This window comes from Tyto alba, unplaced genomic scaffold (assembly GCF_018691265.1).
Source record: "Tyto alba isolate M040663 unplaced genomic scaffold, T.alba_DEE_v4.0 Super-Scaffold_19, whole genome shotgun sequence".
Lineage (NCBI taxonomy): Eukaryota > Metazoa > Chordata > Aves > Strigiformes > Tytonidae > Tyto > Tyto alba.
Window position 1 is genome coordinate 10019970 of NW_024881281.1, and position 26313 is coordinate 10046282.

The 26313-nt window shown below is 58.0% G+C and overlaps 1 protein-coding gene across 6 annotated transcripts in view; it reads right to left on the reverse strand.

The window, feature by feature from the left end:
- Positions 1–22371, reverse strand: part of GTF2IRD1 (GTF2I repeat domain containing 1) — a 67813-nt gene extending 45442 nt beyond the window's left edge. For 2 of the 6 annotated variants that reach the window (XM_032993695.2, XM_032993692.2), the window contains exon 1: positions 22178–22369. The gene's annotated coding sequence lies outside the window, so the exon portion shown is untranslated. Of the gene's footprint in view, positions 1–3613; positions 3634–19109; positions 19129–22177 lie in introns of those variants that run through there. The other 4 variants (XM_032993697.2, XM_042791530.1, XM_042791529.1 and 1 more) reach the window with 4 other exon arrangements.
- Positions 22372–26313: the final 3942 nt, after the last annotated feature.

A 26313-nucleotide genomic window follows, 5' to 3' on the forward strand; every position in this document is an offset into this window, starting at 1 on the left:
GCTCATGGCGAGGGGCTCCGTCATCAAATCGTCCCACCCCACCGCTCCTGGGGAACCGTGCTGGTGGAGCAGGACTGGGCAGCGGCGCATCCGAGAAGGGGCTCAGCTCCGGGAGCTCCATCCCTCACTGCAAAACGGGGAAAAAAAGGGGGAAAAACGCTGGGGCCTGGTGGCCACACGTGCCACAACTGCACCAGGTCTCTGCACCCCAGTGCCCACATCTCACCGTGACCCGTGGCGATGCCAATGCTGCAAGGGAAACTGAGGCAGGGGCTGACCCTGCATAAATCACCCCACTCCCACGCTGGGGCACTGACACCCGATACAGCATCACCTCCCAGCACCCAACACAGTGCCTCCCAGATATTGCCCCTCCGTCCGCGGGGCAGCGTCGCGCCGCTCAGCTTTAATCCTGCGAATAAAGGGTGGCAAATTAGCCAGCAATGCTCAGGAGCCACTCGAACCAGATCATAAATCATGTGCTCAAAGCCACAAGCGGATAAAAGAGGCCGGAGAATTTCTAACGAGGCGAGATGGGCAGGAGCTGGGGAATATGAATGACTCTGCCTGCGCGTAACTCGATTTGCAGCGCGGCCGATAACTGCGGCCGCTCGGCCCTGCTGAAAACAAGGGGTAAAAGTCAACAGCAAAAACCCAAGTTCACCTTGCTGCCCCAGTTTGCACCCGTGCCCAAGCAGAAGGGATCTGCACACAAAGCGGGGCTGTGCTCTCCCATGCAACCAGGGAAACGGTGGATTTTGGCCCAAAATAACAAGTCCCCCCATTCTGGCATCTCTGCAGGTGCCCGAGCACGCACAGGGAGGGGGCTGACGAATGTACGCTCGGCCCTGCAGAACCCCGCGGTTATGTGGGCACGCAGCAAGCTAGCGAGAGTGGAGACGATTCCCTGTGAAACAATGATGACTGAATTTCAGCAATTGCTCTCGATGAGCCCTCCAGGCTGCCTTCCCCGGCGCGGCGAGCTGGTGAGAGCAGGCAAGCAGGGCTGAGGCCTCGCCACCGCTTTTGGACAGCAGAACCGCAGCCGTGCCAGCGCTCCTGCTGCGCCACGCTGACAGCCACCCCGCAAAATCCTCTTACACCCAGCTGACACTTCTTAATGAAGCTGACGGACAACTCTTCTCCCCCAGGATGATGTTGGGGGGAAAAATAAACAAACAAACAAACTAACTAGGTGCCAGCTTGGAAAATAAAGCAGGGAACGGAACACGCGGTCCTGGCAGCCTGGGTGCTACCACCCTCCGGCACAGCCCCCGAGGTGTCCCCACGCTGGGGACCAGGCTCTGCCAGGCACCTCCAGCTTTACCAGCACAAAGGGTTGCAGCAGTGCCAGGAAACGGTCCGCCTCGCTCCAGCCCTGCAGTTTGTGCATGCAGGGATGGATGGAGGGAGGACCGACCATTTCGGGTGCAAGCTCCCGAGCAGCTCCCTGGGCGCAGGGAACTCCAAATTCCTTCTTTTAATTGACGTCGTGTTAATAAGAGGTGCCTTGTTGCAGCTGGCAGGGAGCAGCGAGGTGGCGGCGGTGCCGAGGCCGGCCCTGAGCCGCTCTCCCGGCCTGCGGGACACGGGGCAGCCGCAGCGCTGGGCTGGGGACTGGCCATCACCTGGGGGCTGCCATCAGGAAAGGACTCGGTCCAGGGAGCATCACTCCCTTCCTAACCCCCCCGCCAAGCACTTGCTTGGAAAACAGCCTTATTTTGATGTCCCTACATATTTCTGACTTCCCTAATTATTAAATATGACTGCTATGACATGGATGTTCTTGTCACCTGCCGGCAGCGTTTTGGAGAGTTGATCCCTGCCTCGGCGGGGCTGGTTGCAGCCCCTCGGAGAGCTCAGGCTGCACCAACCTCCACGGCCACAGCCTCCCATGGGAAGCGGCACTTACAGGGAAGAGATGCTCCTCCCTTGGCTGCGAAAAAAATGGCCATGAGCTGGATCCGGCCCCAGAGGGGGAAGCGAAGGGAAATCCCGGGATAACGTCAGTGGAAAGTGGAGCAGGGTCCCTGCACCTCCTCCCAACCCACACCATGCTCTGCAGGAAACTGGGACAAATATAATCCCTTTCACCTGGCTGATTGTTTAATAAGGAAGAGAGAGAATCACTCAAGAAGAAACAAAATTACAATAAAAATACGACCCAAGTAATACAACAGGACTTTAAGGGAACAGGGGACAATATTCCTGTAAAGCTTTTAATCGTTTATGGTCACGAAGAGCAGTGACAGCAGATTTAAAGAAGGGGGGGAATAAAAGGGAGGAAAAAAATTTCACAGCAAGCACTAGGCTTATTCAAATCAAGACGTATGGTTTGAAGTTGTTTGTCTAATCGAAGGGAAAGTAATCTTTAGGAAAACTGGGGTAAACCATTCTTATAGCAGTTAGGGCTGGTGGCAGGGAACACGGTAGGTAGGATAGATGCAGCGCATCCTGCGTTGCTTCCCAGGGCTCCACATCCCCATCCTGCTAAACTCCCACCCGAGGCACCCACCAAGGGGTTGATTTCCCCCTGCCAGCCCGCAGCGGGGGCTCAGCTCCAGCCCCAGCCCCATCCCACCTCTGCACGCCGAGTCCCATCCCCAGGGGCACAGGGTGACTCAGGGACCGTCATGCCACTGTCACGGGGCCAAGCCAAACATTTGCAGATTGATTTTACTTTTTTAATCTAAAAAATTTTTTTTTGCCTTATTATTTAATTTTTATTATTTAATTTTATTATTAATTATTTCTCCCCCCTCCGTGGGGACGGGATGAGCAGTGCAGGAACAAGGGTGCCATGCCACAGCCAGCACAGGATGCCATCGTCTGCTCAGCTCTTACGACACCTCCTTCCTCGCCTGCCTTCATAATCCTGGGAAAGATTATAAATTTGGCCCCAGGGGAGTTTCACTCATGAATCACCTGGGCTGCAGCGAAGGAAAAACGAGGCACGTGGGGAGGCTCCTGAACCCTTTCAGAAACAGCAGCGTTCCCCCCAACCCTGGGGGGGCATCCCCCTCTCCACCCTCCCGGCTGCTGCCGCAGGGCAGCATCTCTCCCCAAAATAAACATCCTCCAGTCTTGCATGCTGCGTCACCATTTCCAAAGTGTTCAGAGCAAACAAAACAGTTAAAAGGGAAAAAAAAAAAAAAAAAAAAAAAAAAGCAAATCAACAACAACCCCCCAAAGGAAATTTCCTAGCAGAAAATGGTGGCGTTATTATATCCCTTAAATTATAAACAGGTTCAGTTAGGAGAAACCAAGGGAAGTTTATGCGAGCCAGCAGCTCACACGGCGCAGCCCCGGCATCACCTGCCAGGCTGGGGCTTGGTTCTTGGCAAGGACGGGTGCTGTGAGCTCCTGGTGTTGACTTTTGTTCCCCTTCTTGCTCATCTTTTTAAGCCTTACAGCAATTTCCAGCCTCGTGCCACAACCAGAAGCAACAGTATCTTATTTATTAAGCCGAGCTGGTGTTGCCACACTGCCATGGTGGAGCTTGAAGAAGGAACCCCGCTGCTGTCTCCCCCACTGATTTCACCTTGCCGTGTACAAAAGCTTTATTTAGCATAAACCCCAAAATCCAGACTCCTAACAGGAGCCATGCACTTACCCGGGACTCACAAAACTGGACTGAACTTGTTGCTGGCTCTCCCCATGCCCGCTGATCCTTTGGGCCACCCTTGCCATCAGAAAAAAAGAGGCAATAAGCACTTTTTTGGGAATTACCCAAGGCCAAACCCAGCGCAGAGCGGGAAACGCTGAGATGGCAACGGCCAAATGCCCAGGAGGGACTGAGGACATCCTGCATCTGCTTCTTCTTATATTACTATCTACCAATACTAGTTTTAAACTGAGTGATTTATTTCTTTTATTTTCCTGCAGCTCTACAGTATCTTAAAAATGTAACCGTGGCAATTTTCACCGCATGAAGCATCTCCTTTAACAAAGACACCAGACCACTCAAAACCTTTGCAAAGCACCCGCCAGCCGGTGCCCCGACCCAAACCTGTGAGCAACGTGGGTGCAACGGCCGAGTCTTCCAGTGCAGCCCCTAAACCAACAACTGCATCATCCATGGGCGACAAGCCCGGGGGACACCGGCTCAGCTGCGGCACCAAGGAACCGCCACCGGCATGGAGCGTGCCGGGGGCTGATGGCAGCAAGGGAGACGTGAAAAACTGGGGAACAACATGGACAGTCCCAAACAGACGGTACCAGCGTCCCCATCTTGTCCTACAGACACCACAGCATCACCACAGAAATACCACAGCATCACCACAGAAATCCCCCCGCACACCCGGCTGGGATGTTTATAAAGCCTCCGACCGCGTGGGCTAGCTCCCCGTTCAGGGAGCCAAACAGGAATCTAAATTAATGAGAGCTTTGACTGTTCAGCATGTTGCAGGGAAAAAAAAAAAAAAGGAAGAAGGGAAAAAAAGAAGAAAAAAAAAAAAAAAGACCATCGCGCCAGTCCTGCCTGCAGCTCTACACAAGAGTGGCTGGAAATGATCCGCTTATTCATTTTTCCAGGAAAATTCTGCCTGTTGCTTCAGCAGTGTTAGTGAGACCACAATAAGACCAAGCGAGCCAGCCCCAATTCCAGCAAAATATTAATAAATATATATATAATATAGATATTCAAATATTCTGATTTTTACATATATTTTAAAAAAAATATATCTCTATTAGAGGTAGGTCTTGAGATGGACTTACAGGCAACTTCCCCTCCCAGGTAGAGGAGGGGCAGCCTGGGGGTGCACTACAGCAGGGGAAGGCACTGCTGGGTGTGGGGAATTTAAGCTACCAAGCAGCAAAAGGACTTCTGAAGGTGGCGTTTGGGCTTCTTGGCTACCCAAAACGCTCGGTGAGCCACAGGACGTCGGGTGCCACGTCCAGCCGCCCCCAACCCCCCCGGGACGGAGGCAGCAGGACCGGCACCCGCAGCCGGTCACAACCCGGCGGGATGTGACACCGCGCCCAGCACGTGGGTGTGACGACGACCCCTGCGAAACGATGAGACAGCAACTTTATTTGTAATTGACTTCTACTCCAGGAGAGCATATTTAAAGGGGATTTTTAAAAATTACACTGGCCCTGGAGGACTTTTAAGCAATTAGCTCTAGCTATCATTAAACGTTCTTTAAAATCCATCAGGAGCCGTCCTGATAGGAGCCAGAGAGCCAGATAATGTCCTTTGCTAGTGCCGGGACAGCGTTCCCCCTCCCAGAAAGAGGCCCGTCCCCTGTGTCCCCACCAGGGACATCGCTTTGGGGCAGGACCCACACTAAGGGCTATCTCGATGACAAAAGGCACCGAGTTGGAAGACACTTCTTTGCCTCGCCACATCTTGGGGACTTCTGAGGTCCCTTTCTCGGCCGGCGGCTGTTAGCAGCGAGGTGCCCGGTGAGCTGCAGCCGCTTGAGCAAAAAGCCCTGGAAACCACATAAACCGCAGCGGGGCGAAAGCCAGGGGTAGGGACCGGGCTTGAATTTCAACTTGCGGTTTTTTTCTAATCGCTTAAGCAAACACCGGTATCAGCAGAGCTGGTGGACGCAACCGAAGCCATTTCGGGCACGGGAGCACTGACCCACGCTCCCCGAATAACCGGCCTTGGGGTTTTTGCCACAGCGGTGGAGATTTCTGCTCCGCACGGGCAACTTGCTCGCAGCACAACGGATTCAACTTGCCTGGCTAAACCCTAATCCCTTACGCCTCATTCAGTGCCAGCCCCCCCCACCGCATCCCCTCCATCCCGAGCCGGCGCGGGGCGGTTTATTGCTTCACTAACGACGCTTCGTTAGCAGGCGGTCGGTGAGCTGTGTGATTGGCACCGATGCCAGCAGTACTGCAGATAACTGCGGACCAGGGCACTCACAAAATGCCCAGAAATATGTCCGAACACCCCAGAAAGCCCCCAAATTCCTAATCCTCACCCCATCTGTGGGTGCCCCTGCGATGCAGCTGCCTCCAGGCAGGCAGGGGGCTCTGGGTTTTGGGGCACCCCAGGTGCTGCCCTGCCAGTGCACCCACTGAGGACACATCTGCATCCCCCAAAGGTGGGTGCCGGTGCACCCCCAGCCCCATAACCTGGTCCAACTGCTGCCCCATAACCGCTGCCACATCTCCCCCCACCATCCACAAATTCTCTTTTTTTTTTTTTTTTTTTTTTTTTTGCTACTTTTCAAGGCGTTATCTTTTTGCAGAAGTCTGAAAGCAGTAGAGTTGGGGGGCAAACAGCCTCCAGCACAGTCTGGGGCACCCAACTGCTTGTGCCCACACCCTCAGTGTGCCGGCAGCCCTTACTTCACCGGGTCTGCCAGCTCCCCCAAACCCTGTACTTTTCCCCCTCGCTCCTTCCAGCCGGGTACTGGGCAGAACAAGCTCCCACCACCAGACACCTCCTCCGCTTTCATTTTCCCAACAAAACCCAGGGCACCTGCTGGAAAAGCTCCTCACGTACACGCCGGCACCACAACATCCACCGGCACCGCCGCCTCAGCTCCGCTTTCCCAGATAATCCAGCGCCTGCCATGGTTTAGTCCCACTTATAAAAGAAGCAAAGAGCAAACCAGGGGCTCCCACGGGGGGACGTGTCTGCCACAGGAATTTAGCTTTCCCCCCCGCAACCAGGGCGTTGCATTCTGCTGCTGCCTCGACTTTCTGAAGCCTGGCCTAGGCGCACACACAAATATAATACAGTAAAATTATAGCAGGCTTCTGCCTAGTGCAAAGAGAGACGGATCAGGATCAAGTGCCCTTCAGAAGCTGCGTTTCGTCTCCCCCAGGATAAACACTTTCATGTCACGGCGGCTGCTGGGGGGGGATCGCTCTGCCCGCGGAGCTCGAGCAGCGCAGCTTTCAGCTCTAGACAAGTTTCCACGCCGCAATCTCAAGGCAGGCAGGCGCAGAAGCTCTCGCTTTGAGCAACTGCCTCTTTATTTATTAAAGAAAAGAGGAAAAAAGGCGGGGGGGGGGGGGCGATGGTGAGGGGAAAGTAAGTGTTAATCGGAGCATTCCCACTGTTGCAGGGAAGGGATGCTGTGAGCATTGTGTGTGGAAAAGCGGCGCAGCTGAGCCAGATCCTGCCCCGGCAGCCCCGTGTGGGTGGCTGGGGGTGGCGAAGCTGGAGATGAGATTCATGGTGTTCGATGGGTGAGCAAAGATGCCCAGCCACGGGGTCTGGGTGCTTGTGTGGCTCCCGGGGTTGAGCCTCCATCCTCGGGGGGAACATCCAGTCCCAAAACCCATCCCACAGCACCGCGGCGGGGAGCAATGTGCCCTTTGCCATGCCAGCACTGGGGCAGCCTGGACAAAACCCGGCGCTCTGCCGTTCCTAGAAGGAGAGGCAGGCAGCAAGGGCACAGATCCGGCGTCCCACGCCCCAGAGCTCGGGTTGCACTTCCCAGAAGCGGGTGACCAGGGGAAGCCAAAATTAGCAGGCGACTAATTCTGCCCCTCAGTACCTCCCCTGCCCCTGCACGGCAGCAACTGTTGATGAGGAACTGCGCGTCCTGGCGATCGCAAGAAGATGCCGGCAATCCCTTGCTTCGAGAAAAAATGAGCTGAAACGAGCCGGAACGAGCCCAGAAGCCACAGGACAACCTTCAAGGCAGGTCCTGGGGTTGCACTGACCTTGTCCCCAGCCCCGTACCCCCTCGCACCCCTCTATCGATACCCGGGTCTGATGCTGGGGCGGGGGGAAGGAAGGGAGATACAGTTTCCAGCCTCTGGTTCGGCGGTGCGTAAGCTAATGCTGGGGTTATTTAAAGCCCGAGTTTTAGCAGCATTCAGCTACTGGTTGCGTGATCAGGATAAAAAATCGCAATCCTAATTCCTGGCCCCCCGGTGCCTATGGCAACTGGTATCTGTCTCCTTGGAAACTAATCTCGTGGTATTTGAACAATGTACCAAGGGCCTTTAATCTCCCAAACACTGTAAATCTTTATTCTAGCCTGCTCTCCTCCTACCCCAAGAGCCAACATAAAAAGCCTGTTGTTTTCTGTGCAGTCACCGAGAGCCTAACTTGAATTTTATATCACACAGGCACGTGGTTTTTGGCTTCCCCCCCACCCCCTCCTTTTTCTTCCCCCTCTAAATTAAAGGAAAATCCCATGTGCATGACACCCACAGGTGCTGTAGCACCGGCCCCACACCCCATTACAATGTTTTCTTTCTCCAAACAGTGCTCGATGCCCCATCCTGGCTGTCTCCCCAGTTTGCATGTCCACTTTGTGTCCATCTAACTGGGTGCTGCTCCAGTTACTATTATTAATAATATATATTATTATTATCATCTAGCAAAAAAATCCCCAAAATGGAAATATACAAAGACATAGCACCCAGGCTGAGGGCAACGAGTTTGCAAGGGCTCAGCATAAGACAGTCCACCCTTGTCCTCGCCGTAGGCTCGGATGCTGGCAGGCACCTTATCTTCCTCCTCAACACTGAACCCCAATGCTTTTTCCTTTTGCAAAGCTGCTGTTGACAGCACCAAGCCCCCAGCTCCCAGGCTGGGTTGTCCCTGTCCCCCCCATGCTGACCCCAGCCCATGGCCACCACCTCATCAGCCACTTTCTGCTCTTCCCAGGTAATCACCTCTGCGCAAGGAGGTCTCTGATAGAGAGCCGCTACCTAATCTCATTACGTTTTAATTTTATCTCTAATATTTCTCTCTGGTTACTGGTGTCTCAGTATCAAGTATTCCCTGTGTTACAGGATGGGCTATTTGCTAATCCCAGGCCTGACTCTATGCCACATAAATAAGCTCAATAAAAAAATAAAATGGCTTTCTAAGGGGATGTGAGGAGACTCGGAAATGGGAGCATCCTGCGCCCCAAGCTTCTGCCTCCTGCCTGCTCCCTTCTCCCTTATTTTATTTTACAGGATGAGTCAGAACGGCGGCAGCAGGTCCCGGGTTGCCCCGGCGCTCCCCCTCCGCTCCAGCCCCGCGGCGGGGAGCACACGTGCCAAAAGCTGGTGCTGGCTGCACCCTGTCACCGGCAGCCTCGACGCCTGCCCAGAATCGGGGCATCCCATGTGGGCAGGGGACTCGCCGCCGGCGGTGGAGGCGTCTTCGGTGAAGCTGAGCACACATCCACACCGGTGTGACCCCTCAAGGGAGCCGGGCAGCGTGGCATTGCCGCCGGGGAGGAGGGAGGCAGCTCCCCCCGCCCCCCCCCACCACCACCACTCGGGATCCCCACTTCCTCCCTGGGCAGCCTCTGGCCATGGCACCAGCCCCAAAACCTGCTGTTTTCCATGCAAACCTCGCCGTTACCGCGGTGCTACCAGGGATCGGCATCGCCGCCGGCTGCCAGACACCGGAGCTGGCGGCCCGCAGCCACCCCCGGCAGAGCCATCGCCCTCGGCGGTGAGCCCACGCGCCAGGAGCCGCCGGGCCCGGTCGAGGACAGCTCTGGCTTCCCCCGACCCCGGCACCGCAACCGGGGCTGCAACCCTGGGAGCAGCAGCTCCGTGGCTTGGGGGGGTGGGGGGGGTCCCTGGGGGTCCCCAGCCCGTGGCGGGGCTCCCCAGTGACCGGCAGAGCCACGCACCTCCAGCCGAGGTGTCCCGACCGGCGGGACCGTTCCTACAGCCCTCAGTGGGGTGATACGCCGCTGGTTAATATAATTTGGGTGCACATCACAAAATTCCACCCGCCCCCCCCCCCCGCCACATTCACAGGGGCTCGGCTTTTTTTTAACGCTGTGCCCTGGGCGCCATGAGCCCTGCTGCGCTGGGTGGCAGCCAGCCAGCAGGCAAGGGACAGGCAGACAGACGGACGGGGACAAACCCACGCCCAGAGACGGTGATTACACACCCGTGGGTCCCAAATTGCTGATTCCTCGGCGATGCCTCCGCTCCCCGGGGCTGCGGGGAGCTGCCCACGTGCACCAGCGCCTTCACCCGGGACGGGCAACGCAGCATCCCAGGGAGGGGGGGTGGCCCCCCGTGGTGCCGGGGTCCCACCTCACCCCTCCCGGCAGGATTTGGGGTGCGGAGGCGGCTCTGATAGCCGGCGATTTGAGGCGTGACTCCAAGGCCGCCCGGGGCCGGCGTCAGGGCTGGCCCCGGGGAGCCCTGCGAGGGCTGGCGGGATCGGGCCCCGAAACACAGCCGGGACCTCGCCCACATGTTTGTGCTCAGAGTCACCCGGGGACAAGGTGACCTGGCCGCTGCCACCTCCTCCCTCCCCGGACGCGCCGGCGCTCGGGCTCCAACACAGGGGCTTGGGCCGGCATTTCCCTTCCCCTGACGCCTTGACACCCCCGAAGCACACGAGCCTCCTCTTTCCCAGGGGAACACCGGCCCGGGATCAGCCCCGGTCCCCATAACCTCGAGGGGACGCTGCCTCCTCCCCAGTCCTGCCTGGGGGCCAGTACAACTCACTAGTCCTACAGCCGACCTGGCCTGCGCTCTTGTCTCACTCACCCCATTTCAGGGCGATTTAGCAAAGGAAAACAGTCAGCAGAGGTGTCCCCCAACACCAGCGAGAAAGGGCCCCCCCCAAGGACACCAAGCCACCACCCCCCCCCCCCCCCAGTGCCGGCACTGCCACAACCACGACACGGCACATGGGCACGGGGCTGGCGGAGCCTGAGGTCTCGCAGAAACACATGTTCCCCCCTGCTAAATTCCAGCTTAATTCTCATTTCCATTGTGTTATGAAACACATTATCTGTTGAAACTAAGTCAACAGTTGTTTGCATTTACATGTAAACACAGTGAATATTAGGAATGGGGCCAGCATTATATTTGCATACGAAATGATGCCTGCACTGCCCTCTCTCCCTGGCTCTTCTCCATCCCTGCAGTTAAAGACACGGGGATGCAGGGAGATGGTGAAACCCAAGACCAGAGCAGTCCGAGAAGTAAAAAAAAAAAAAAAAAAACCTTGTTTTTCTCTCTCTATTTTTATTTTTGTGCAGCAGGAGAAAAACCATTCCTTTAAACCCGCCGACATGCGCACCCCTTCATCTTGGGCCCAAACTGAAACTGCTTCAAATTCCCAATGATATGCATATCTTATCGGGCCTGCTTTGCATAGCACATAAATATTTATTTGCTTTTAATCCTGCAAAGCAAACCTGCCTCGTGGCACATTTCCCTTAATCGGCAGCTCTGGCGCCCGACGAAGCGCCGAGAGAAGCGGCGTCCCAAATTCAGAGCCTGCTTTAGGTGCGAGGGCAGGGAAATAAACACCCAACATCCAGCACCCGCCACCTCTCGGGGTGCCCAGGGCGGTTTGGAGGGTGCTGAGGCGGCTGTAAGGCACCTCATTTCCTCACCACTGGGAAAAGCAAGAGCCTGGCTCAGGCGCCTCACAAATAACAGAAAACAAATACATGTGTGTTGTGGTTTGGGTACGGGAGGTGGCTTGATGCTGATTTAGATCCGGGATGGTGATGCTACCAGGAGAGGTGATACCAGGGTGGGGACCAGCCCCACAAAAAAAGAGATTTTTGGGGCTGTGCAAAGGAAGAGCACCTTGTCACAGGGAAGGCAGAGCGCACACATCTTATGTTTTGGGCTTGCAGCTTATTTTTCGCACGTGCGCTGGTCGAGTTGAAAAATGGAAACCTTCTGATGCCTTCATTCCTGAGATGGGAAACAGGCGGCTGCACTGCCGGGGACTGGCTCAGGCTCTCCATCACCCTAATTCAGAATGCCACCAAGCACTGACTCGTACCCCAAACCCTGCTAAGACCCACGCAGCCTCATACGCCACAAAACTTGTAGAAACTGATAAAAAAAGCAGAATTTTCAAATACCAAATCAACCCGACATCAGAAGCCCCCTAATTACCTCTCGCTTCAGCCAGAAGGATGGGAAGCAGCACTCTTGCCTGCATCCGTCCCCGCTCTGCAGCGATCAAATCATTCAGATCGGGACCCACGGAGCCTGAGATTGTGAATTAATTTCTTAATCACTTCCCCTTAAACGGGTGGCAAGCAATTAGGCGAGGGGCGCTTGCCGCCCGGCAGCGGGGTGCGGAGCCCGGGGGAGCCAGCGAGCTCTCAGCCCAGCTCTTCATGCCACACGCAGCCACAGAGCATGTAAACACGGAGCTACTTTATAATGGGCAAGTAAATATTTAAATAGGAGGGTTTATTTCGGCTGCTCTGTCGCCATGTCTCGTCCTCTGCGAAGTTGCTGACCTGGGTGGAGCCCAAAAACCTGATTAAAAGCAAAATGCTGTTTTTCCCCAAGATGGGTGGAAGCGCCTTAACCTCTCCCACATGCCAGTGATCTGGGATGGGGAGGAGAAACCACCCCGGCCACCCTACGAGAAGCTTTCCCCAGGTGTAGAGTATGATCCTGAATCCCTGTGGCATCTTAAAGGAGTGCTTCTTCCAGCCCAAAACCATGACCCCTGGGATATCAGCACCTCCAAGGAGGGGTACTGCTCCATCCCCACGAATGCCTCCCCCAGCCCCCCTGCACATTGCCTCACTGCTGGGGACATGAAGCTCCCCGAAGAGGCAGGCTGGCTCTCCCCAGCATCTTTCCAGCTACTCAAAATACCAAGGGCAATAAAGAGAGACTCAAGCAGAAAGCAAAATCAATACCGAGAAGGAAGGTTCTGGGCTTAAATGCCTTTCGTAGCACTGCTGGTGAAAAGTGGGTTAGTGAAGGAGGGGGGGGGGAAAGGACAGAAAAACCCTCAGCACACCCACAGCACTTGGGTTTAAGAGGACCAGCGTTTGCTGTAAGGTTTGCCATAGGCATCGCTGATGGTTTCTAGGCGGGGAGCACGCGGACGGGGTGCAGACCCAGCCCAGCACCCCCTGAGCCTGATCCGACCACAAGCGAAGAGTTATGGGGAGGAGGAAGAGGAGGGAGACCCCGGCACCGCATCCTGGCTCCCACCCGGGCGATGCCAGCACGCACCCCAGCTGCTGCCCGTTTGCTTTTGGGGGGGGTGCAGAGCTGCAGGGAAGGGGCACGTGGAGCAGCCACTGCTCTCCTCGCCCGCAGCCGCAGCCCCAACAGGAGCCATTTCCCTTCCTGCTCTTCTGGTCCTGCACCTCCCACACCTCTGACGGGCCAGCTCCGGCTGCCGACGGGCATCGGCGTCCCTGCCCCCCCGGGACAGCAACTGGGGGGGAGCCGGGCACTTGCCGTGGCAAAGCCCACCCACGGCTCCGGGGAGGAGACCCCCGCAACATGGGGAAGCCGGCGCCCCAGAGCATCCTCAGCAGCGGCTACCCACAGCAGAGACAACTCCGCATTATTTTTAATTATCGGGTTTGAAATAATAAAGGATGCCTACGTGCTCCAGCGCATCGATGGCAACCCAGCACAAGCCCAGCTGTTAAAAATAGCCCTTTCCAGGAGCGCGGCTGCCAGCCACCCACAGGCACCCTTGGCCCCGTGGGATGTGCGCTCCCCGCTCTGTCCATCAGCATCATCACGCTGGGCCCACGGCATGCCAGAAGGTCAGCGAGCGTGGAAATATGCATCTTACATGCAGAAAAAAATAAAATAAATCAACCAGAAGCCGAAAAAAAAAAAAAAAAATAGAAAAATCCAACGATACCTATGCTGCTAGGGGAGAAAGAAATAAATCAAGAGGAACAAAATTTATTGGCAATGAAACCACAACCCAAGCAGCCTGCTTGCAGAGAGCATTTAAAGACGAGGGGATCTGTGTGCTACAAGGTATGGAGGGGAGGCAAGAGTTGCTCTCGCCGGCAGCTAAAGTAGAAGAAACTTTTGCATCGCTGCGGCGGCGCTGGAGCCGGCTTTTATCATGGAGAGCCTCGTGCGCAGGCGGCGATAGGGCTGGATTTCTGCAGGTGTAATTCCCACGGAGATAAAGACCTTGTTTTTCAACAAGCGGCAGCATCGTACATAAATTACAACAACAAACATGGGGAAACAAAGAGGTTTTCAAGAGAGCGCGTAATCCTCAGAGGGGCGAGGGGGAAAGCCGGCGGGTGGCTGCAGGAAGACGATGCAGGGGAGATGTGGGGCTAATCTCATGCTCTCCCACCCCCCCGGAAAGAAATAAACCTTTGGGCAGGTGAGGGAAAAAATTAACCCACCTAAACGATAAGTGTTTGAAGGGCCTAGGATTGGATGCTGGGATGGGCCGCTGCTGCCTGCTCGTCCCTGCAGCGGGATCCAGCGAGGAGCCGCGGGAAGGGCACGGGAGGATGCTGGATCCATCCCGGAGCCAGGTCTTTGCGCCGGGAGCCTGCGTGGGTTGAGCTGGGGCTGCACAGCACCGGGTCGATCGGCTCACGGGACTCTCGGGTCACGCCCGCCTCTCTTAGATGTCTTTTTTTCCTCCCCTCTCTCTTTTTTTAAACAAAACATATACAACCTGACACTAATTCTAACGGGTTTAATAAATGTTTAATGTCCTGTTAAAGGTCGTCCGCCGCCCGCTCCCGCCGCAGAGCTGTATTATCAGCCCACGGGCCGCTCGGTTCGAACCGCGCTGTTTATCGGGGTTCCGGCGCCCGGCACGCTCCTCGCCCCGGCCGGGTGTCCCCCCGGGCAGCGGTGGCAGGGGGCTGGTGCCTGCCAGGATCCTGCAGCGAACCCCAACTAACCCCCCGGCTCTCGATGCACGCCCCCAGCCAAGCTTCGTCTGGGGGAACAGGGAGGGGTTGTTTGCATTTTTAAGGGCAAAACCCTCAAAAAGCTCAAATGCAGGGTAAAATGCTGTAATTTCACTTCAGGGGCTTCTAGTATTCATCCCCAGAAAGACGAGATGAAATTACAGCCCGGCGATGCCCCTAAAGGGTGCGGAGCAATTTATTTTCAGTGATCCTCCTCTAATGAAGCTAATTTATAACCTTGTCAGAAGGCGCATGCAGACTTGGGGCACCGGCACGGCTCCCTTCCCCCCCGCTTGCCTTTCCCGGGATGAAAACCTCCAACCCAAACCCCAACCAGGATGTTTATTTAAGGCCCAAAACCCCAAAGGCACTTTAAACAAGAAGAGTTCCTCACATATTTTGCCGACCTAGCACGATCCTTCCTGCCGGTGATTGCAAAAGGGCTTCCAGCACCCGGGGGGGGGGGTGGGTGTGGGGGGGGTCCCCGTTGCCAGCACGACAGGGCTGTCCCACCACTTGGATTGGAGCAAGGATGATGCCATGGGACTGAGGGACCCGGCAGATCCTTGCAGACCAGAGCATCCCCACACATTGGGGTCTCCACGGCTCGGCAACGTGGTGACCCAGTTTTTGGGGGGGGACCTGCTGACGGCCCTACCGCCACCCCAACAGCCCCACCGTGCTCCGACGGGAATCGATCCCCACCAGCTGGAAGGGTTCAACAGCTCATCCCCCGGCTGGTTAAACGAGAGGAAATCCTAAGAAAAAGCCCTTTCTCCATCTGTACCAACCACTTCTGCTTCTCCTAGGACACGCAGGACCCACGGCGGACACCGGCGAGAAGGAGCAGGGGAGAGGCAGCACGGCAGGCAGCTCCCACCGCTCCGCCACCGCCGCGCAGCAGCACTTCAGCAGATGGTGGATCGTAACATCGTTATATTTACCTAACGAGACTGCTTTATTGTAGCCCTCCAACAATAAAGCGAGGGCGTCTAAAGGCAGCGGCCAACTCCTAGGCTTTGACAATCCAGGTGCCAAAAATATATATGTGTATATATATATTTTAAATCTATATATGTCACGATTTCAGAGGTCATGTTAATACACCGGGGATTGTTTCCCATACTAAAACACATCTGACTCGTATGCAACAAAAAAGGCGTACAATTCAATGCTTTAAACCCTTCCAAGTGCTGGGGAGCAGAGCTGCAGTAGCAATTCGGGTGATGCAATGGGCACACAGGGTTCAAACCCCAATGTACCAGCCCAGGATACGCGACGGGTATGCCAGAGACGGCATTTCTCCAGGCAAGGACTATCGTTCACTCTTTGCCCAGCAAATGGGGTCCTAGCTTCCTAAATACTAATGCAACACAAATAATAAAGATAATTCCCACATATTTAATCCAGAGCTCTGGGTAGAAATGATAATCAGGCCCCTACTAATTAGGGAGACATAATCCTGCCTTTCCTACAGGTTTTCCATCCCTGCCTCCTACTCTGCAATGAAACAAGTAGAAAATCAACCCAAGGGGGAGGAGTATGACTTTGATGGGAGCCTCAAATAGGTCCCAAAACCTGATGGCTGCAGGCGCAGCCCCGTCCTACCAGTGCCGGGGTGGGGGAAATGCCAAAATACCCATCCCGGGGGGCTCAGCACCGGTCCAGCCCCGACTGCAAACCCTCCTTCGGGGTCCCTTTTGGGAAGGCCTGAGCAGCAGCATCCGTCCTGGGAAAACCCTACCCTTGCCACGCGTGTCCCTCTGGGGGTCTCCGTCCTGCAGCAGGGCAGGGACCAGCAGCCCAGCTCAAGCCTCACCCCAAACCTTTCGGCATCCCGGAGGCTCCCCCCGACCGCGGGCGGGCAGGGGGGGGCAGCGCCCGCCTCACCGGTGCGGGTCGCAGGGGCTGTCATCGGTGCGACGTGCCACACGCGCTCCCCGGCGCCGAGCCCTTATGAGCTGGTCGGGCGTAATTTCAGGCGTGAGGATTGCTGCTAATTAGAAGTGGGGCTGGGTTTGCCTCTTTCATCTGGGCAGGTCGGTGCAGGGGGCTCTGCCCACCCCCAGGGAGGCACCTCCATCCCCAGCGGGATGGCCGGAGCCGTCCCCACCGCCCAGGGCCAGCCCTGCGGTGCCACCAGGCTGGAGCTCCAGCAGCAGATGAGCAGCCCGGTGGCCAGTGCCCCAAGGCAAGGTCACCTCACGCAGGCACTAAGGAGCGGGTGGTTTCCCAGGCAGGAGACACGTCCACCCTTTGAAGATGGGCAAAGCACCTTCTCACACAGCAGCCGGGTAACACCAGGGAGGTCTTCCTCACCCACTGCAGTGGTTTCGTTTCCCCAGCGTGACCTCGCTCCAAAGGACTCCCTCTCCACTCACAAGTCCTTCCCAAGCTAGACTGACCGCCTCTGTGTTCTTCTAACCACCAGCTATCAGAAGAAAAGCTTTGAGGGCTTTTTGCCTTTTTTTTTTAAGCAAGGGAGAAGGAAGACAAGGGGCTCCCCAATGGCCTTGCCACTAGCACAACCCATGGCTGGGATCCCACACATCCATCCCCTGCCTCGGCCAGGGACGGGACTTAGGTCCAACCTCTCTACCAAATGCCTTTTCTCACGTAAAGAGATTTTGCAGCCCGACTTCAAACTACCGCATAAAGCTGCTGGTTATCAGAGCCTGGGCACCACGTGTTTCTCTCGGAAGCGTGCAAATCCCTCCAACCTCTGTCCACCCATTACAGGGGGAGGTTTCTCCTCCAGGAACATCCCAGCCAAGCAGAACACACAACCCCTGGGCAGCAACCAGCACCCGCACAGATCGCCAAGAAGTGCAAGAAATTCTCCAAAAAATAAATAAAAAAAAAGGTTTCAAAACACCCTGCCTACCAGCTTTCCTTCTGGCATTTCTCCAGAGGGATCTGCACCCCAAAGCACCCTCCGAATTCCCAGGGAACCCACAGGCTCCAGGAGCAGATCAGCAGCAGGTCTGTGGTGCCCACCCACTCGCACCTACTTGGATGGCTCAGGGGTGCAGCCAGACCCCAGCAGTCCCCATAGGGGATGTCCCCCATGGGCAGGGGACATCTGGGTTTGTCCCCTTCAATCTTCTGGGGCAGAGGTCCCAGGTATGCAGGCGGACACTGGATGAGATATTTCCAGGACTCTTCCTGGGCCCACACCAACCTCCCCTCCCGTGTTTGCTCCTCTTGACGTTGCAGATTTAAAGAAAATGGAGAGAGACACCCGAGAGGTGGAGATCAGCTCTGAGGGAGGAAGCCCTGGTCAAGGACGAGGACATCCGCGCAGATGTGCGGCAGCAGAGCGATGCTCCCCACTGGTCCCCTGCTCATCCCGCTGAGGTTAATTCTCTTCTTAAACCAGCCAGACCAGCACGGAGCAGAGACAAGGCAACTTGAAGCCAGAAAACTCAAAGAGAAGCTGTTTGCGTGCAGGAATGCAAATCCCACCTCGGCACAGCCTGCTCTCGAGGAGGGGATTCGTGCACCGAGTGCTTTTCCTCCTAGCACCCCACCTATGGGAAAGCCTTGCTGCCGCCGTAGGTAAGCCCCTCAGAAGTCACTGCCAAAGTTTGCAAGGCGGCGTTTGGCAGCAGCTCCCGAACTAGGACGAGACACAGGGGTATTCCCACGACAGTCGTGCCGCAGCCGCTTTGGGGGATTTCTCTGGCAGCATCCCCCACCCCAGCCCATTACTCCACCCCCACCACAGGGGCACCACACCGCAGGGCCGAGCGCCCACCTGGACTCATTTGATATTTTTCTCTTGGGCTCGAAGCAAACTCAACGAACGGGGCTGCACCAAGACATGAAGCATTGAACTGGCGAGCAAAAAAAACCCCAAACCCCCAATCCATGAAGTCCACCCAGACCCTGGCTGCCACGCAACCCCAAGCCTCCCACAGCTTCTGACCAGGTCGAGGGCTCCTGACCTCTTCTTAAAAACAGTGCTTCAAGAGATGTAAATAAAACATGTTCTGTGAAGGGACAGGCTGCAACAGGGCAGAGCAAGGTCCTGGGAAACCTCGCTCCAGTTTGCAAAGACCCACCACCTCCCTGGCAAACCTCTGGCCAGGGCTGCTGTCTGCCCCCAGCCCCGCCGCTCTGGCCAGCATCCAGATGGACACCAGATGCCCTTCCCTACGGCTTCCAGCTGGGCTCTTCCCAATAAATGAATCAATAAATACATTTTTAGCTCCTGGATGGATATCTCCATCCTCGGAAGGGGCTCCCAGTAGGTCCTTTCCTTTCCTCTCTTTCTCCCTGTCCCCAAGAGGAAGGCTTCTGGTGGTGGCAAGCCTGCCCCACGTGCCTTCAGCATCTGCCTCTGCTCCCCTCAAAGCCCCAGAGGAGGTTCGCCACTGCCCACGAGGTGCAACACAGGCAGACACGGCCAGAGGGCCAGGAGCCGAGCACAGACACCATCACAGCCCCTCGCCCCCTCATCCCCCTTCCCCAAACCATCACCCACCACCTACACCCAAGCCCAGGCACCCTGGGAGCAGCAGTCCCCATCCACACCTCTTCTCCCGTGATGAGCCACCGCCACGTCCACCCGCCACAGGCATCTGCAAATGGATGCCGGCAGCGCAAGGAATAACCGCGCCTGTCGGCCGAGGGGCAGGGCAGGGCAGGGCAGGGCAGGGCAGGGCACTGCTGCCCAAACTGGGGACGGCCAGCACCGAGCCCTGCGCCCACCCCAGGGGTCAGCCCCGCAGCGGGTGACCGGCCGGGGACGAGCCTGGCCGGCGACCGAAGAGAGTCCCTCCGCATTCCTCCAGCCTGGCTGCTGGGGTGCAGCCGCCGAAATTCCCAAAGGAAGTACAGGGCATTGATAATTGCCGAAAAAAATCTGAGCTATTTCCTGCGGGAGCAGCAGATGGGAATCCCCCATTAGCTCCAGCAGTGAGAGGTCGCTTGTTTTGGTCTGGAATTTGGGGGTTTTGGGTTTGTTTTTTTTTTTTTTTCCCTCCTTCCTCTAAGCAGAGCATCGCACAAGTCATATGTGATGCACATCATGCAGGACAGACAGACCTGTCCCCTCCATGCTGGCCCCAAAGGCCACCCTCCTTGTCGCCTCCTGCCCCACGCAAGGTCCCACCGGACACCTGCCGGCGCCACGCCAGGCTGCCAGCGAGGGCACCGCGTCTCTCACCCGGGCTGGTAGGGCAGGTTGCTAAATACGTCCCTGAGCAGGTTCCTTCCCTCCTCTCCCAGCTTCTCATTAGCAAACCTAAACGAGCAGCGACCCGCGGCAGCACCAGCAGCTCCTCCGCCGAGATGTGAAAGCTCTCCTGGGAGGGACAGCAGAGGGAGGTGGCGGTGGCCACCAACACGTGTTCCCTGCGTCACCCCCCCCCCCGGCTCCTGCAAGCCCCCCGTGAGGGCAGCTGCCTGACCCCTTCCCCTGCCCGCACCATGAGGCAGCACATCCCGGGCTGGGGTCACCCCAAAAACGCGGCCTTGAGAGGCAACACCGGCTCAGACAGCAGCGGTGCACGGGAAAACCAGCGGCACAGCCCCAAACCGGGGTACCCCATCCCCGGCGGTCACCGCCACCCCGGCAGTCACTGGGGGGGGGGAAAGGAGAGGAGCGGGGGACCCACGGGTGACCACAGAGCCACCCTGTGCTGCCGCGGCTTGAAGGCGACCCCGATATCGCCTCGACCGCGGCACCCGCTGCTGGGCCAGGGCTCGTGGGACGTGGCCTTTGGCACCCCAGCCCGGGGAGGGGAGGGGAGGGGGGTCGGGTCTGACACCCACAGGCGCCACACCGCTTTCTCATTTCGGAGCGAGCGCTGCAGCAGTTTCCACAGCAGTAGGAAATTCCGCGAGCTCGGACAAACCCCAGCCAACGTAAGCGGGTCCAGACACGCCGGTGGGGACCGGACACCTGAGATCCTGTGGAATTAAAGTCGCTCGCGTCCGTGGGATTATCCCCCAGCTGCAGCACTTCCAGCAGCTCCTCCAGTGGGAGCGGCGCGGGGAGCAGACACCCCGAAGCCGGGGGCTCCCGTCACACGAGGCTCCATGCCAATGTCCCCAGGCGGTTCCAACGTCCGGAGCTCGCACGCCGACAGATGCGGCAGGAGGCCGAGCGACCAACCGAACCCGGAGCGCCCGCGACACCCAGCCCCACGGCTCTGCAGCCGTGCTCGGCGGCACCAACGCCTCCCCAAAGAGTTCTCACCCAGGCGCCCACCGCGAACGCCCGGGATTACCTGCACAGCACCGCCGGGTCCGAGGCTCGCTCTGGCGCAAGGCGCATTAATAGGATCGCTCCAATTTACGGCTTATCCTGGATAAACCCACTGCCAGCCCCACGCGCTGAAAGGACAAGGGCACCAGCTCCCTGGAGAGCAACTTTCTCCCCATTACGGTCGTCCCTGCTTGCCCCCGCCAGCGCCGGGGAGCCGCAGAGGATGTCTGTCCCTCCACGCCACGGGCCGCGGTGCCGAGGCCGGGTTACCAGCCCAGCCGAAGCCCCGAGCGCTTCGTCAGCTCAACCCTGCGTTTCTATTTCCAGCGGCGCTGCCGCCTTTCCCCGCGCCGGCGGAGAGGGAGGCGAGCCCCGGCAAAGCCCTGCTCGCAGCTTCCCCGCCTGCCCGGCGCCCCCGGCTGCAGCCGGGGCAGGTGGTGGTCCTGGAGCTGCCCGAGGGATGCGGGGCACCGTTGCGGTGGTGGGCCCGGCTGCTCCAGCACCCCCCCAGCACCATCACCACCCCCCCCCCCAGCCCTACTGCTCCCTGCATCCCGCTGCCTGATCACCCCAAGCACCCCTGCAGCGCTATCACCCCACCCCCCAGACTTAGTGCCTGCTGGCATCCCCCCACAGCCCCCATGGACCCCACCAACCCCATCATCGGCCCCGGCATTCCCCCCCCACCCCCCCCCGCCAGCCCCAATTAGCTCAACACCCCTCCCAGCCCTAATAGCCTCAGCATCTCCCCCGAGCCCTACAGCCCCCCAACATCCCTCTCAGCCCTCATACCCACCCAGCAGCCCCCAGCCCTATTGCCCCCCCCCCCCCCGGCCCTATCGCTCCCCTGCACCCCCCAGCACTATCCTCCCAGTATCCCTGTTGCCCCCCCTGCACTCTCCCAGCCCTGAGGAGCCCAGCGCTCCCCCCCTGGCTCCTAGTGCCCTCCAGCATCCCTCAGTCCTGCCACCCCCCGGCACCCCTCAAACCCTAATGCCCCCCTGCGCCCCAATGAACCCAGCATCTCCCCCCAGCCCTGTTGCCCCCCCCCCCAAGCCTTCACACCTCCCCCCACCCCCGCCACCCTATCACCCTCCAGCAGCCCTAACGCCCCCCTACATCCCCCAGCCCTATCCCCCCCAGCATCCCCCCAGCCCTAACCTACTCCTGCGCTCTGACGAGCCCAGCATCATCCCCCCCCCCCCCCCGCCCCATCCTGTTGCCCCCCTGCACTCCCCCAAACCTTACCCCCACCCCCCCTCCCAGCCCCATCTCACCTAGCATCCCCCAACCGGCCGCGTCCCCCCCCCCCCCCCCGCCGCTGCCAAGCCCGGGACGGGGGTTGGGGGGGGGGAACGGTGAGGAGGGGGGGGCCAAAACTTTTCCTTACCGCGGGCGGCTCGGGCGCGGCGCTCCTGCCTCCCCCGGCGAGGCTGCGCGGGAGCGGCGGGGGCGGGCGGGCGGGGGCCGGGATGGAGCCGCCTCCCGCCGCTCCCGCCGCTGCCCTCCTCCCCGGGCGGAGCCGGTGCTGCCCGGTGGGGGCTTAAAGGAGAGAAAGGGGAAAGGGGGGGGGGGGGGGGGAAGGAAGGGAGGAGGGAAGGGGAAGGGGAAGGGGGGGGGGGGGGTGGGGAAGAAAAAAAAAAAAAAAAAAAAACAAAAAACCAAAACACCACAAAACACACCACCCCAAACTGGGAAGGGAGAGCAGCTCTTTGTTCTGTAATCCCAGTAAAAGTGCCAGCCATTCGCCCCGCCGCTAATCCCAACCCCGCGCAACGGCACCATCCATTGGCTGCCATTTACATACGGGATTAACCAGCCCGATAACCGGACGGGGGGGGGGGACGGGGGGGGGGGGGGGAGACACACACACAGGAGCTGCGTTAAATCCTTTCACGCCGCGCCGGGGCCGCGCCGAGCCGTTCCGGTGGCTCAGTTGGCTGCTGGGGGGTCCCGGGGGGTGCAGTGGGGACCTGCCGCCACCTGTTGGTGCTGGCACGGCTGGTTTGGCACGGCGCGGTCCCTGCGTGCTTCGGCGTGGTGCGGGTTGGCACGGCACAGCACGCTTTGGCACGGCCTTGGCGAGGTTCGGCTTGGCATGGCCTGGTCCGGCACGGCACAGCGCAGCACTGCCTCGCTCAGCATGGCGCAGCGTGGCATGGCATAGCCTGGCTCCGCGCGGCTCAGCGCGGCACGGCATGGTTTGGCACAGCTTGGCTCGCCGTGGCGTGGCGTGGCGTGGCGTGGCACGTCTTGCCACGGCATGGCACAGCCTTGCCCTGCATGGCTTGGCTTGGCATGGTTTGGTTTGGCGTGGCATGGCGCAGCACAGCTCAGCACTGCCTTGCCCCGTACAGCTCAGCTCGGCAGAGCTTGGCTCGGTATGGTATGACTTGGCATGGCACGGCACAGCTCAGCAAAGCCTTGCCCTGCCCTGCATGGCTCGGTTTAGCCCAGCATGGCATGGCTTGGCACAGCATGGCTTGGCATGGCATAGCACAGCTTGGGACAGCCTGGCCCTGCACAGCTCAGGTTGGCGCGGCATGGCTTGGCATGGCCTGGCCTTGCATGGCACAGCACAGCACAGCTTGGCACAGTCTTTCCTTGCGTAGTTCAGCTTGGCTCAGCATGGCACAGTTCAGCATCCCTGGCACAGCCCTGCTCAGCACAGCATGGCCTGGCTTGGCATGGCCCGTTAGCCATGGCTTGGCACGGCACGGCACAGCTTGGCACACATTCGCACGACCCATGGCCTGACACGGCACGGCACGGCACGGCCTGGCTTGGCACTGCCCAGCCTGGCACCGCACAGCCTTGCTCGGCACGGCACGGCACGGCACGGCCTGGCTTGGCACGGCCCAGCCCGGCCTGCCCGCTCGGGGCTCCCCTCAGCAGGGCCAGGCGCTGGGGTGCCGGGAGGTCCCGGCTGCCCCCCCGGCGCTGCCGCCGCCCCCGGCCAGCCCTGCCCGGGCCCCGGGGGCCAGGGCTGCGTGTGCCCGCCGGGAAGCCGACCCGCGAGGAGGAAATGATTATTTTCCGAGTTCTCTGCCGCATATTAAGGAGCGGCAAATTAAAACAAATGAAAAACTATTAAAAATAACTTGACAGCGTTTTAACCTCTAAAGTTTGGAAACTGCTGACATTTTTTTTCCCTTTGAAGCACACATTATGCAGCTGCTCCATTAGCTGGATTTTGTTTTAAATAAGTGATGATTTATTACCGCTCCAGGGCCACAGGGAGAAGAAAACATTTTAAGAGAAAACACTTTTTTCCAGTTTCTGGAGGAGCGGTGAAGGGGCTTTATGGCACGGCCGAGCCCCACGCAGGCACCCCCTGCATCCCTCCTCGTGTCATCAGGCCTGGCAAACTCATTGCACTGGTGGCAGCAGGCTGGGGGCTGCGCAGGGTCCCAGTAAAACCCCAGTGGGGATGAAGGGTTTGATGGGACGGGGGCTCCTCCGGGCAGGGTGGGTCCAGCCCCAGATTTGCACCCGGCATCGGCTGTCCCTGGGAGCACGCGTGGTGAGGGAAAACACACTTGCCGAATAATTAAATGGAAGATCTTACTCCGAAGAAAGAAATCAGGGCATGTTTTGGCTAATTAAGCCAGGCCCCCCCAAAAAATAATCCACCGAAATTAATTTAATTAGGTCTCCCGAACGCAGTGGCCGAACACGGGGGAGCTGCCTGCAGGGGCCGGGCAGGTTTCGGGGCAGGGCTCTGCCCCGCTCTTGCCGCGGCTCTCCATCACTCCACGGCACGCTGGCAGCCAAAACCCACAGCCCCTCACTGGGGAAAACCGGTGCCATTTAAAAAAAAAAAAAAAAAAAACAAAAAGAAAAAAGAGAAAGAAAAGTGTATTTTGATGCAGCATCCAGCTGCGTCACCCTGCTCTGTGCCCGGGGGGGCTGTGGCCCCTGGTGCCCGCTGCAGCGGGCAGAGGTTTCAGGCAGCGCTGCCCGTGGCTGCGCTCAGCTCAGGCTTGTGCTCATCGTTGCTCCCCAAACCTGCCCTCCCCGGGGCCAGCCCCACGCTCCCGGCCCCACGGGGCGTCCGGGGGGGGGGCCAGCAGCACCAGGGGAACATTTACGGACTGGTTGGAGAAACATGATGGTGTTGGTATTTGGGGAATTAAGCAAACCCAACGCGTGTCCGACTCGTCGCCACTGCAAATCCGCCGCAGGGCGACACTTCTCAGAGCCCTCGGAAGGACGCCGGCCTGCCAAAGGGGGTTTCCCCGCTGCCTCGGGCAAATCCCAACATCTGGCTCGCTCCAAAAGCGCAGGGAACCATCCTGCCCTTCTGCTTCGCTCCAGCAGAGCCCCCAAGGGCTGGTCGCAAGGCCGGGACCCCAGCGCTGAGCCCCGGGGGATGGGTTTGGGGTCCTATTTTGCTCCTCACCCTTGGGGACCATGAACCAAAATAAGGTTGGAGACCTGCGGGTGCCACCTTCGGTCAGTGGCCGGCAGCAGCTCCCAACGGAGCCTCTGCTTTGGGTGCCGTCCCCACGCAGGGCTACGAGCGCTTGGGATGGGGAGAGGCCGAAACGATCCTGAAAGTTGGAGAAGGAGCCTGGGAAGACGGTGGGGAGGAGGGCAGGCTGCGGGCTGAACCGCGGGAGGGACGGGCTGAGCCGCGGCTCGGCTGCGTGGGGAGGTGGGCCGTGGACTTCAGGGGGGAGCTGGACCATCTGGTGGGACCACAGATGTTCTCCAGATGTTCCACTGAGTCCACCCAGGTGAACTCGGCCCCCCCCCGAACCCCCAACCTCCAGGGATGCTCCTGCTCATTAAAAGGACGCGATGGCTTAAACACTCTCTTGCAATTTGCACATCTGTGCACGTCTCTGAAGGAACCCACCACAGGGGGCAAAAAGTGGGGGCAAGGCGTTTTGTTTGGGGGCCAAACCAATGAGCCACACAAACCCATCCAACTAGGCGAACGGCGTGAGAGGGAGGTTTAATCTGATCTATCTGCAGCAATAAAGAAGTTCCTTGTCACAGCACCGACAAAAGAAAAGGCAACATCGCCAGAAAACAATCCTATCTGCAGAAAGATTTCTTTTTTTTTTTTTTTTTTCTTTTTAATTTGTTAATTAGTGACTGCTGGGCATCACAAGAATCGTTGTTTTCTCTGATATGCTGATTTCTTCTGTCTCTCGGTGGAATTGGAGATCACAAAAATAAAAAAAAAAGATAAAAAAAAGAAAAGCTGAGTCTTTAGAAGAGGGAATGGGGAAAAAGTTTTAGTGAGGTCAGGAGAAATTTAATTGAAAGAATGAGTTTATTTCTTCCTTCCTACAGGGGTATTGTGTTCTTTTGCTATAGCAAATTGCTGGTTAAAACGACCAAGGCAAAACAAAATGGTATTTAAATTATAGATCAAAGAGCGGGACGTTTCTGGAAGCCCCCCACAACTCCTCGGTGCCGGGCATGTCCCGGGTGAGCGGTGCGGACGCAGGGAGCTGGCATCACCCGGAGCAGGGCCGGGAAACGCAAAAACCGTGTGAGGAGAAGCCTAGAGGA